Consider the following 12,857-nt stretch of genomic DNA (forward strand, 5'->3'; position numbering starts at 1 on the left):
TATTTATTTTTCTCCTTACTATTTTTTTAAATTTTTTTTAAAGATTATTTATTGTAGAGAGAGAGAGGTGGGAGGAGGGGCAGAGGGAGAGGGAGAGAAAATCTCAAGCAGACTCTATGCTGAGCATGGAGCCCGATGTGGGGCTCAATCCCAGGTCCCTGGGATCATGAGCTGAGCTGAAGGCAGATGCTTAACCAACTGAGCCACCCAGGCGCCCCTCTCCTCACTATTTGTTTATTTGTTTTTAACAGATTTATTGAGATATAATTTACATGTAACTTTATTGAGATACAATTCACCTGTGTAAAGAGTATAATCCAATGGTTTTTTTTTTTTTAAAGATTTTATTTATTTGACAGAGAGAGACACAGCGAGAGGGAACAGAAGCAGGGGGAGTGGGAAAGGGAGAAACAGGCTTCCTGCGGAGCAGGGAGCCTGATGTGGGGCCCGATCCCAGGATCCTGGGATCATGACCTGAGCCGAAAGCAGATGCTTAACGACTGAGCCACCCAGGTGCCCAATCCAATGGTTTTTATTTTATGATTTATTTTTTTTTCAGCTTTGGTGAGATATAATTGACAAACAAAAGTTATACATATATAAGGTGTGCAATGTGATGATTTTATATATCAATATACTGTGAAATGTTTTTATTTAAATGCAGTGGAAAATGCCTGTAGATGAAACTCACCTACAAAGTCGCTAAGAAAACTCATGACTCCTAAAAACACTTATCAATCTGGTCTTTAATTCATAACCATAAATGGAAAGCTAAAGCTCATCAGATATATGGAGAAATTCAGTAGCCAAATTTAGAACCAAATATATCTTATTGTATATACATTAAATGCAGTAGAAAATAATGCCTGGGCATAATGTAGGCACGGGGTCTACAGGATCTAATTTACACTTTACAAAATTACTCTGGCTGCTCTGTGGAGAAAGATTTGAGAGGCATAAGAATGGAGGAAAGGAGACCAGATAAAAAGCTTTCAGAAGGGTCTGGCAATTAATGTTGGTGGTCTAGTTTAGGATGGTAGAGTAAAGATGGGGAAGTAGGGTAGATAAAGATTATACCTGAAGGCAGAGTTGTCATAACTTGCGAATAGATTAGGTACTGGTGATTAAAAGAGAAGAGACGTGGATTTTAGTTCAAGCTAGTACGGGATTGTGGTATCTTTTGTAGAGATAGGGCAGCCTGGGGAGAAGAGGTTATGGATGAGAAGAAATCAGAGTTCTCTTTAGGCTATTTTATGTTTGAGATATTTATAGGCCACTGTGTGGAATAGCAAAATATACAAATTGGCTGTTAGTATCTGGAGTTCTGAAACTTAGGACAGGAAATAATGGCTTATTATAAAAAAACCCACAACCAAATCCTAGGCTCTGTGCCACTCTAATGTTTTGATGACACAGAATATTTCATCAGAAAAGACAATGAGAAAGAGTAGCTAGCTTTAAGACAGAAGGAAAACCAAGGAGGTGGTACAAAAGAAAGTAAGAATAGAACGTTTCTCAAGAAAAAAATAAAAGTAATAGTTAGCTATATCATCTTTGTAGGAATTCAGGGCCTCAAAGAGTGGGTTTAAGGTAATCCTTAAGATCTGTTATAGTATAAAGATGAGGCTGATTGAAGATCCATGAATGTACACTTTTTGTATAAGGATTTTTCAGTAATATTTCTAAATTTTAGCCAATTATTTTGATTACAGTTCTTTCTGGTCTCAATCAAAACTCCTACTTTTCATATATAAAATATCTAGTAAGATTCTTTCATTTTTCTCTTCTTGTCCTTCTCATCTCATGTTGTGGCATCTCCAGCATAAAGGCAGGGGCTCTGGTCCACTTGTGGCCTGGTGTTGGTGCCCCCTCAATATAGTCAATGCTCTTTTTTCATGGGACATGTTTATTCATAGCAATCTGCTCCGGTTCTTTTCAGATAATCCCAAATATACCAAATAGACTTTTTGAAAATTCTTTTTTTTAATTATGTTATGTTAATCACTATACGTCACATCATTAGTTTTTGATGTAGTGTTATGAAAATTCTCTTAATACCTAAATCGTTTCTTTCAAGATCATGGTTTTGGTTTATTCATTTGGTCCTTCTTTTTTATGCTACTAGTTTTCCCTCTATGTCTGATGATCATTAGATGTCCATTCATAGTTATGAATGAAGGGCCACATTGGTGAATACTTGGGAGTACTGGGTTTTCTTGCCCATGATTTTGTAGGTCAGTGTCCTCTATAGGCCTCTCCCCTCTGCAGTAACTAATTGTGGTCATTACAATGTGAAGATTATTCATGCCAACAGCCTTGCTTCCACACAGAGCATGTGAGCAGACAGTCCAGAGATTCCTATATGTGCCAAAAGAAAGAGGGGGTTAGTTCATATAAGGAATATTTTAGTTTATTTTACTCATCTAGAGCTACCTGTCTTTACTGTGTGTTCACATTGCCCCCTTTGCAGGAGATGAGGAGGTGCAGAATCAACAGTTCTTGCAAATCAGTTGCTAATACTCTCAGTAGGAGCACTTCTAAATCCTTCTTCAGAGAGCAGTTACTGTGGTTTATCAGGGAGACTTCATCTCCTCTATATACACAGGGAAGCAGGGGCACAACTGCCATGCTGTTCTGGGTGCATTAAAAAAAAAGGCTATTATCTTTACCTTACATTATATTCCTATTTCTTTACTCCAACCTGGGAGCTTCTCTGAGACAACCTAGGGAAAAACTGCTCTGAATCTGGTTCTCTCTGCTCTGATTTGGGCTTTGGTTCTTCCACACTCTTTTATCTCCAGCAAAATTATTCTGTTTTCTAGAAATTCCACTGGAAGTCTGTCTTCTTATGACATCCTTTTTTTTTTAAGATTTTATTTATTTATTTGACAGAGAAATAGAGAGAGAGCACAAGCAGGGGGAGGAGCAGAGGGAGAGGGAGAAGCAGACTTCCTGCTGAGCTGGGAGCCCGATGTGGGGCTCAATCCCAGGACCCCGGGATCATGACCTGAGCCCAAGGCAGACACTTAACCAACTGAGCCACCCAGGTGCCCCTCATGACATCCTTTTTAAAAAACTTTTTCATCATTGCTATTTTTTTAAATATATATTTTCTGTCATTTCATAAAAATATTAGAAAGAAAGGGGAAAGTTCAGTGTATTTAATCAACCACATGGATCTGGAAGCATCTTATTTTGAACTAAGATTTGTTGAGAACTGCCTATTTTATTCTGCATATTAGCACCTTTTGGGGAATTAAAAATAACAACAACAACAACAACAACAAAGAGCTTCAGGCCCAGACTCAGATAAATTAAGTCAAAACCTCTAGGCTTAGGGCTGACCATCCATTTTTTTTTTTTTTTTTAAGCTCCCAGGCAGTTTTAATGTATAGACAAGTTTGACAGATTCTGGTATATCTATCTCTTTTTCCAATAAAGTACAAAAATCCTTAGGGCAGAAACTTAACATTATTTATTTATGCAGCCAGTGCTTTATACATAGGCAAATAAAGGTTTATTAAATTGAGTTATTAGTGCTCTGAAAAGTTCAGCATGTGGAAATTAAAGGTAATTGTCAATTTTTCTTATATATCCTGGGCTTCTGGGAATTAAAAAAAATTAAAAGTTCTTGAAAATATATTCATCTCAATTTTCTAGGTAAGCAAACTAAACAAAAATCTATGCTCTGTGCAATATTTTGAAAAACGCCATGCATTTTTATGGTTTATTAATTGCACAGTGCATCCATGCATGCACAGTCAACATTCACACCCATGTGACTCTCTATTTATTCTTATAGTTGAAATAATTTACTCTTTTCATTTGAGATGTGAATTTTTCAATTTTCAGAATAACAATTTCCATGATCATGTAGTGCCCGGGATTATGTTTGATGAGTTTCCAGGGGTTACTTTCTTTCATTTTGCTAATAAATTGGTTTGGTTTATCTGGGATAGTATGGCACAGCCTAATGAATAAACTGACTACCCAGCACAGACTCTAAGCCTGGGAACTATGAATCACCAAGCTTTAAATATTCTGGGAGTTCCCAGAGAGGTGCTGATAAATTACAGGACAGAGCTTTTTCTGTAAGATGCTGCCGGATTTTGAAGGTGAGTCAATATCTAGGTTCAGAGCTTTATCTATGTTAATCTGAGAAAAGTGATCTGTGAAATATAATGTTGAATAAAATTAATAATGAACACAAAATTATTCGTGTATCTTTATACTCCAGTGTTGTGTGCACGCTGAGGGTCTTTTTAATCATTTAGACCAGAGAATATTCCTCTAATTATGTCAGGTTTGATCCAGAATATTATTAAAGTGATCTGTACTCACATCTTCCCTTTGAACCCTTAGAGATAGGAAAACCGCCTGGAGGGGGGGTCTCTGCTGCTGGGAGAGAGATGGGTTATTCTTACAATTAAATGTTTGTTTCCTTTCAAGATGGCTGTGGTAACAATGAGTTTTATATGGAGTGTATCATGTTTTCACAGTCCTGTTTCACAGCAAAAGCGTGAATCAGAAAATTATGTGTCCACCACTGAAGTTCCCTTTTTAAAATGTTCTTATCCTAGTAAAATATACATAACATAAAATTTACCATCTTAACTGATTTTTAGTATACAAGTCAGTGGTGTATATACATATTGTTGTGCAATGAACCTCCAGAACTTTTTCATCTTGCAAAACTCAAATTCTAGGGGCACTAGGATGGCTTAGTCAGTTAAGTGTCCAACTCTTGATTTCAGCTAAGGTCATGATCTCAGGATTGTGGGATTGAGCCCTGAGTTGGCTCCCTGCTCAGCAGGGAGTCTGCTTGAGATTCTTTCTCTCCCTCTCCCCCTGCCCCTTCCCCCCACTCTTTCTCTCTCTCTCTCAAATAAATATTTTTAAAAAGCCCCTCAAATTCTATACCCAACAAACAAGTCCCTGTTTCCTGTTCTGCACCAGCCCCTAGCAACCACCATTTTACTTTTTCTTTCTATGTATTTGACTACTCTAGATATATAAATGGAATCATACAGAATTTGTCTTTTTGTGACTGACTTATTTCTAAATGTCCTCAAGTTTTATTTATGTTTTAGCATGTGTCAGAATATTGCATTGTATGTATATACCAGATCTGGTTTATTTGCACATCTGTCGATAGACACTGGGGTTGCTTCCATCTTTTGACTATTTTGAATTATGACTGCTATGAACATGGTTTGGAGCTTCCTTTTATGAAATAGTCTAATCTTTCTAAATCACTTCTCTTTTCTACTATAGACAACCAAATTTAAGGGATCACCTTATCGGGGCTGATTCTAAGGATTCTTATGTCCCATACAAAACCTGCCAAGTCACATAGTCTTATGGAGGAATTCTGGGGTATATATTTTTAAAAAAGCTGCATGAGATTATTATTTTTTTAAATTTTTTATTGTTATGTTAATCACCATACATTACACTATTAGTTATTGATGTAGCGTTCCATGATTCATTGTTTGTGCATAACACCCAGTGTTCCATGAACATGCCCTCTTTAATACCCATCACCAGGCTAACTCATCCTCCTACCCCCTCCCCTCTAGAACCCTCAGTTTGTTTTCCAGAGTCCATCATCTCTCATGGTTCATCTCCCCCTCCAATTTCCCCCCCTCATTCTTCCCCTCCTGCTGTCTTCTTTTTTTTTTCTTAACGTATATTGCATTATTTGTTTCAGAGGTACAGATCTGTGATTCCAGTCTTGCACAATTCACAGTGCTCACCATAGCACATACCCTCCCCAATGTCTATCACCCAGCCACCCCATCCCTCCCACCCCCCACCACTCCAGCAACACTCAGTTTGTTTCCTGAGATTAAGAATTCCTCATATCAGTGAGGTCATATGATACATGTCTTTCTCTGATTGACTTATTTCATTCAGCATAACACCCTCCAGTTCCATCCACAATGTAGCAAATGGCAAGATCTCATTCCTTTTGATGGCTGCATAATATTCCATCGTGTATATATACCATATCTTCTTTATCCATTCATCTGTCGATGGACATCTGGGCTCTTTCCACCGTTGGGCTATTGTGGACATTGCTGCTATAAACATCAGGGTGCATGTACCCCTTTGGATCCCTACATTTGTATCTTTGGGGTAAATACCCAGTAGTGCAATTGCTGGATCATATGGTAGTTCTATTTTCAACTTTTTGAGGAATCTCCATACTGTTTTCCAGAGTGGCTTCACCAGCTTGCATTCCCACCAACAGTGTAGGAGGGTTCCCCTTTCTCTGCATCCCCGCCAACATCTGTCGTTTCTTGACTTGTTCATTTTGCCATTCTGACTGGTGTGAGGTGGTATCTCATTGAGGTTTTGATTTGGATTTCTCTGATACCAAGCGATGTTCAGCACATTTTCATGTGTCTGTTGGCCATTTGGATGTCTTCTTTACGGAAATGTCTGTTTATGTCTTCTGCCCATTTCTTGATCGGATTATTTGTTCTTTGGGTTTTCAGTTTGATAAGCTCTTTATAGATTTTAGATACTAGCCCTTTATCTGATATGTCATTTGCAAATATTTTCTCCCATTCTGTTGGTTTACTTTGGTTTTGTTGACTGTTTCTTTTGCTGTGCAAAAGCTTCTTATCTTGATGAAGTCCCAATAGTTCATTCTTGCCCTTGCTTCCCTTGCCTTTGGCGATGTTTCTAGGAAGAAGTTGCTGCGGCTGACATCGAAGAAGTTGCTGCCTCTGTTCTCCTTTAGGATTTTGATGGACTCCTGTCTCACATCTAGGTCTTTCAACCATTTTGAGTCTATTTTTATGTGTGGTGTAAGGAAATGGTCCAGTTTCATTCTTCTGCATGTGGCTGTCCAATTTTCCCAACACCATTTGTTGAAGAGACTGTCTTTTTGCCATTGGACATTCTTTCCTGCTCTTTTGAAGATGAGTTCAGCATAGAGTTGAGGGTCCATTTCTGGGCTCTCTATTCTGTTCCATTGATCTATGTGTCTATTTTTGTGCCAGCACGACACTGTCTTGATGATGACAGCTTTGTAATAGGGCTGGAAGTCCGGAATTGTGATGCCGCCAGCTTTGCTTTTCTTTTTCAACATTCCTCTGGTAATTCAGGGTCTCTTCAGGTTCCATACAAATTTTAGGATTATTTGTTCCATTTCTTTGAAAAAAGTGGATGGTATTTTGATGGGGATTGCATTGAATGTGTAGATTGCTCTAGGTAGCATTGAGATCTTCACAATATTTGTTCCTCTAATCCATGAGCATGGAACGTTTTTCCATTTCTTTGTGTCTTCCTCCATTTCTTTCATGAGTATTTTATAGTTTTCTGAGTACAGATCCTTTGCCTCTTTGGTTAGATTTATTCCTAGGTATCTTATGGTTTGGGTGCAATTGTAAATGGGGGATTAACTCCTGAATTTCTCTTTCTTCTGTCTTGCTGTTGGTGTATAGGAATGCCACTGATTTCTGTGCATTGATTTTATATCCTGCCACTTTACTAAATTCTTGTATGAGTTCTAGCAGTTTGGGGGTGGAGTCTTTTGGGTTTTCCACATAAAGTATTATATCATCTGCAAAGAGTGGGAGTTTGACTTCTTCTTTGCCAATTTGCATGCCTTTCATTTCTTTTTGTTGTCTGATTGCTGTGGCTAGGACTTCTAATACTATGTTGAATAGCAGTGTTGATAGTGGACATCCCTGCCGTGTTCCTGACCTTAGGGGGAGAGCTCTCAGTTTTTCCCCATTGAGAATTATATTTGCTGTGGGTTTTTCATACATGGCTGTTATGATATTGAGGTATGTACCCTCTATCCGTATACTCTGAAGGGTTTTGATCAAGAAAGGATGCTGTACTTTGTCAAATGCTTTTTCTGCATCTATTGAGAGGATCAGATGATTCTTGTTCTTTCTTTTGTTAATGTATTGTATCACATTGATTGATTTGCAGATGCTGAACCACCCTTGCAGCCCAGGGCTAAATCCCACTTGGTCGTGGTGAATAATCCTTTTAATGTACTGTTGGATCCTATTGGCTAGTATTTTGGTGAGAATTTTTGCATCCATTCATCAAGGATATTGGTCTGTAATTCTCCTTTTTGATGGGTTCTTTGTCTGGGTTGGGGATCAAGGTAATTGTGACCTCATAAAATGAGTTTGGAAATTTTCCTTCCATTTCTATTATTTGGAACAGTTTCAGGAGAATAGGTATTAATTCTTCTTTAAATGCTTGGTAGAATTCCCTTGGGAAGCCATCTGGCCCTGGGCTTTTGTTTGTTGGGAGATTTTTGATGACTGCTTCAATTTCCTTAGGGGTTATAGGTCTGTTCACGTTTTCTATTTCTTCCTGGTTCAGTTTTGGTGGTTGATACATCTCTAGGAATGCATCCTTTTCTTTCAGGTTATCTAATTTTCTGGCATAGACTTGCTCATAATATGTTCTTATAATTGTTTGTAATTCTTTGGTGTTGGTTGTGATCTCTCCTCTTTCATTCATGATTTTGTGGATTTGGGTCATTTCTCTTTTCTTTTTGATAAGTCTGGCCAGGGGTTGATCTATCTTGTTAATTCTTTCAGAGAATCGGCTCCTAGTTTTGTTGATCTGTTCTACTGTTCTTTTGGTTTCTATTTCATTGATTTTTGCTCTGATCTTTATTATTTCTCTTCTCCTGCTGGGTTTAGGCTTTATTTGCTGTTTTTTCTCTAGCTCCTTTAGGTGTAGGGTTAGGTTGAGTATTTGAGACCTTTCTTGTTTCTTGAGAAAGGCTTGTATTGCTATATACTTTCCTCTTAGGACTGCCTTTGCTGCATCGCAAAGATTTTGAACAGTTGTGTTTTCATTTTCATTGGTTTCCATGATTTTTTTTTAAATTCTTCTTTAATTTCCTGGTTGACCCATTCATTCTTTAGTAGGATGCTCTTTAGCCTCCATGTATTTGAGTTCTTTCCAACCACCTCTTGTGATTGAGTTGTAGTTTCAAAGCATTGTGGTCTGAAAATATGCAGGGAATGATCCCAATCTTTTGGTACCAGTTGAGACCTGATTTGTGACCTAGGATGTGATCTATTCTAGAGAATGTTGCATGGGCACTAGAGAAGAGTGTGTATTCTGTTGCTTTGGGATGGAATGTTCTGAATATGTCTGTGAAGTCCATTTGGTCCAGTGTGTCATTTAAAGTCTTTATTTCCTTGTTGATCTTTTGTTTAAATGATCTATCCATTTCAGTGAGGGGGGTGTTAAAGTCCCCCACTATTATTGTATTGTTGTCGATGTGTTTCTTTGATTTTGTTATTAATTGGCTTATATAATTGGCTGCTCCCATGTTAGGGGCATAGATATTTACAATTGTTAGATCTTCGTGTTGGATAGACCCTTTAAGTAGGATATAATGTCCTTCCTCATCTCTTATTACAGTCCTTGGTTTAAAAACTAATTTGTGTGATATAGGATTGCCACCCCAGCTTTCTTTTGGTGTCCATTAGCATGGTAAATGGTTTTTCCACCTCCTCACTTTCAATGTGGGGGTGTCTTTGGGTCTAAAATGAGTCTCTTGCAGACAACATATCGATGGGTCTTGTTTTTTTATCCAGTCTGATAGCCTGTGTCTTTTGATTGGGGCATTTAGCCCATTTACATTCAGGGTAACTATTGAAAGATATGAATTTAGTGCCATTGTATTGCCTGTAAGGTGACTGTTACTGTATATTGTCTGTGTTCCTTTCTGGTCTATGTTGCTTTTAGTCTCTCTCTTTGCTTAGAGGACCCTTTTCAATATTTCTTGTAGAGTTGGTTTCATGTTTGCAATTCCTTTAGTTTTTGTTTGTCCTGGAAGCTCTTTATCTCCTCTTCCATTTTCAATGACAGCCTAGCTGGATCTAGTATTCTTGGCTGCATATTTTTCTCATTTAGTGCTCTGAATATATCATGCCAGTCCTTTCTGGCCAGCCAGATCTCTGTGGATAGGTCTGTTGCCAATCTAATGTTTCTACCATTGTAGGTTACATATCTCTTCTCCTGAGCTGCTTTCAGGATTTTCTCTTTGTCTCTGAGACTCGTAAGTTTTACTATTAGATGTCGGGGTGTTGACCTATTTTTATTGATTTTGAGAGGGGTTCTCTGTGCATCCTGGACTTTGATGCCTGTTTCCTTCCCCAAATTAGGGAAGTTTTCTGCTATACTTCACTCCAATATACCTTCTGCCTCTCTCTCTCTTTCTTCTTCTGAGATCCCAATTATTCTAATGTTGTTTTGTCTAATGGTATCACTTTATCTCTCGAATTTTGCCCCCGTGATCCAGTAGTTGTTTATTTCTCTTTTTCTCAGCTTCTTTATTTTCCATCATTTGGTCTTCTATATCGCTGATTCTCTCTTCTGCCTTATTTATCTTAGCAGTTAGCACCCCCATTTGATTGCACCTCATTAATAGTGTTTTTGATTTTGACTTGATTAGATTTTAGTTCTTTTATTTCTCCAGAAAGGGTTTCTCTAATAACCTCTATGCTTTTTTCAAGCCCAGCTAGTATCTTTAAAATCATGATTCTGAACTCTAGATCCAACATCGTACTAATGTCCATATTGAGTCGGTCCCTGGCAGTTGGTACCACCTCTTGATCTTTTTGTTGAAGTGATTTTTTTCCGTCTTGTCATTTTGTCCAGAAGAGAATAGATGAATGAGAGAACAAAATGCTAACAGGGTAACAACGTCCCCAGAAAATATACTCTAAACAAATCAGAAAAGACCGGAAACTGGGAGAAAAGAAAGGCAAAAAAAGAAAAAGATAAAAACAAAAACAGAACAAAACAAAAAAAACAGAATATGATTAGATATTATCCGGCTGGTGCACAGATCAGTGCCACACACTAGATTTTGGTCTGTTAGAAGAAAGTGCCTCCCAAAATTTTATTTTATTTTATTATTTTTTAAAGATTTTATTTATTTGAGAGAGAATGAGACAGAGAGAGAGAGCATGAGGGTCAGAGGGAGAAGCAGACTCCCTGCTGAGCAGGGACCCCCCCCCCCAATGCGGGATTTGATCCCAGGACTCCAGGATCATGACCTAGCTGAAGGCAGTCGCTTAACCAACTGAGCCACCCAGGCACCCCAAACCTCCCAAAATTTTAAAGAAAGAGAAAGTTATATATGTACAAAATAAGGGTTGATATGAGGAAGGGATTGAATATGAGTGTAAGGCTGAAAATTATAAAAGATTTTATAAAAGGAATTGATACGATAAGTTGTTTGAAAAAAGAAAAGAAGATTTAAAAAAAAGGAGAGAATGTGATCAGGCAGGAGACTAGAACAAAGCCCTACACTAGTGATTTAGGGTATATTTTGATCTGTTAGAAGAAACCATATCTCAAAATTTTAAAGAGAGAGCAACTTATATATATATATGCCAAAAATAAGGGTAACTACTATGAAGGGATAAAATATGACTCTAAAAATGAAAAATAAAAAATGTTTTTAAAAAAAGGGATTGATAAGGTGTTGGTTGAAAAAGGGAAAAAGAAAAATTAAGAAAAAAAAGTTAAAAAATTAACTTTGAAAGACTAAAGAATCATGGTAAAAAACCGATGGATTCTATGTGCAGTATTCCCCTAGCCCTGGTGTTCTGCTGCTCTCATTTATCAGTAAACTTGGTCTTGGCTTGCTGGCTGTTCTTGCTGATCTTCTGGGGGAGGGGCCTGTTGCCATGGTTCCCAATGTCTTTGCTGGAGGCAGAATTGCCCCGCCCTTGCCTGGTCGGGGCTAAGTAATCTTCTCGGGTTTGCTCTCGGGAGGTTTTGTTCCCTGCAAGCTTTCGGTACAGCTATGGAGAACGAGAGTGAAAATGGTGGCCTCCCAATCTCCGCCCCGGAGGAGCTGAGAACTTGGGGCCCTGCTCCTCAGTGCACTCCCAGGAAAAGCAGTCAATTGCTCCCATCTCCCTGGTCTCCAGCCGCACTCTGTGCTCACCTGGCCTGTGACCAAGCATTTTTATCTCTGGCACCCCACTCGGTGTGGAGTCTCCAAACCCAGCAGCTCCCTGTGATGCACTCCCGCACTGGTCCTCCTTGGGGAGGAAGGAGAGTCTCCCCGGATCTGCTGCTTTTTGGGTCCCTGCTGGAAGAGCAGTGGCCCGACTGTGCCACGGATCACGGTTTATGGCAACCCCGAGCTGAAAGCCCACTCCTCGGCTCTGTCTCCGCAGCCGGCTTCCCTGCTCTAATCCCTGGGAGCTCTGCCGCACTCCGGCACCCCAGTCTTTCTGTGACCCTGAGGGTCCTGAGACCACAGTGTCCTGCTATCCCCAATTAGCCACTGGAGCGACGTCCCTCAGCGGAGCTGACTTCTAAAAGTTCTGATCTTGTGCTCTGCTGCTCTATCATTTGCCAGAAGTGGCAGCTGGAGGCCCCTCCCCCACTGTCTACCCTCCCGAATATCGCCTTGGATTCACTTCTCCGCACGTCCTACCTTCCAGAAAGTGGTCACTTTTCTGTTCAGAGTTGTTGCTATTCATTTCTTCGATCTCCCGTTGACTTCGTAGGTGTTCAGAATGGTTTGATCCCTATCCAGCTGAATTCCTGAGACCAGATGAAATCTAGGTCTCCTACTCCTCCACCATCTTGCTCCGTTCCCCCCCACCCGCCGGATTATTTTGATAATTAGAAAATTTGGGAACCTATAGCTACCTTGTATCCTGAAAATTTAGATTATACTTACAGTTACATCTTAATCACTCTCTCTTCCTCTGATAAAAGATCATTTGGGGCTTTTCTGGAGAGAAAGTTATAAAAGAGTTGTCTACAGGGTGTATTTTATAAAAACGTCTAATCTTTTCATTTCTTTTCTGTGCACTTTATTCTTAAGTGGAGGA

The sequence above is a fragment of the Callorhinus ursinus genome, unplaced genomic scaffold (genome assembly GCF_003265705.2).
Source record: "Callorhinus ursinus isolate GAN/ISIS: 27379988/994484 unplaced genomic scaffold, GSC_fseal_2.0 scaffold22, whole genome shotgun sequence".
In the NCBI taxonomy this organism is placed as follows: Eukaryota; Metazoa; Chordata; class Mammalia; order Carnivora; family Otariidae; genus Callorhinus; species Callorhinus ursinus.